The sequence below is a fragment of the Echinops telfairi genome, unplaced genomic scaffold (genome assembly GCF_000313985.2).
Source record: "Echinops telfairi isolate 266 unplaced genomic scaffold, ASM31398v2 ScPeMD7_6336;HRSCAF=7252, whole genome shotgun sequence".
Lineage (NCBI taxonomy): Eukaryota > Metazoa > Chordata > Mammalia > Afrosoricida > Tenrecidae > Echinops > Echinops telfairi.
In genome coordinates, this window is record NW_022110236.1 from 138013 (window position 1) to 139285 (window position 1273).

Genomic DNA, 1273 nt, shown 5'->3' on the forward strand with positions numbered 1-1273 from the left:
TACATACATCTACACAGACACACATGCGTACATACATCTACACAGACACACATCTACAGACACACACACACAACCTTTGCACCTGTGAACATGACCTTGTTACAAGTGGAGACTTGGGGTGTGTTTGTCAGCTAACGTGGTCACCCTGGAGCAGGGGGGCCCTCATCCTGCAGGAGTGGTGTCCTTATCACAGAGGGACACAGAGGGGAGACGGCCACCTGCAGACGGAGGCCGGGTGGCCCTTGCCTGGAGCTTGGGTCTCTGGCCTCTGGATTGCAAGGCCACCCTGCCCTGCAGCTCCCGAGAGCCTAGTTTGCGGGTCACTGCAGGACACTCACCCTGATCACCTGGGTCAATTTACGGAGCATCAGGATCTGTTGGGAGCTGGGGACAGAGCCAGGGTTGGCTCCGGCTCTTTTCAGGGGCCAGCAGGACTGGGGTAGGGGGCAGGTTCCCAAGCGGAGCCCGGGCAGGGGTCCAGGGCAGTATTGATTGACTGGGCACTTGGGCAGCCTGCCACGCTCCCCGCTGCCCGCAGCGGAAGGGGTAAAGAGCTGGGGTCTGAAGCAGTTGGCAGCATTCCAGTGGCCTGCCTGGGGCCGGATATTGTGGGCATTTTGACAATGGTTCTCTGCCCCCTGCCCCCAGGTGGGGCATCAGATGGAGAAGGGATCGGCCTGTCAGTCCCCCACGGCTGCTCCTTGGTGCTCCTCCACCTCCCCCAGCACCCAGTCACCCACCTGCACACAGGACGCCCCTCTCCCTCCAACTGACCCCCGCCCTCAGCCCTTCCTCCCAGAAAAATATCTAAACAGACTCCTCCCCGTATCCTCAACGGGGGCTCCCCGAGGAAAGTCTCTACTCCCCGGCCCCCGCCCCCACGCACATGCACACACAGGTCATGTGCCCCCACCTCCACTGACCTGTGTCCTGGCCTTGCTGACCCCGATCTTGGCTGGCGTTGACGCTGGCCTTGACCCCTGACCCTACCTAGCTGCCAGCTTGCTGGCCTGTACAGACAGCACCCAGATGTGGCTGCGGCCCTCTCTGACCCCAACCCCTGACCCCAGCCGCTGGCCAGCCAGAAGACCCCTCACTCCCGAGCCCCACAGCCCCCTGCCCTGAGCTGAACCCCACAGGCCCTGACCCTCAGACTTGAGCTGAACCCCACAGGCCCTGACCCTCAGACTGGAACCCCCAGGCCCCTGGTCGACCGCCAGTGATGCTGCTCCGACCCCAGCCGCAGACCCCCTTCCTGGGTCTTGACCCTCAG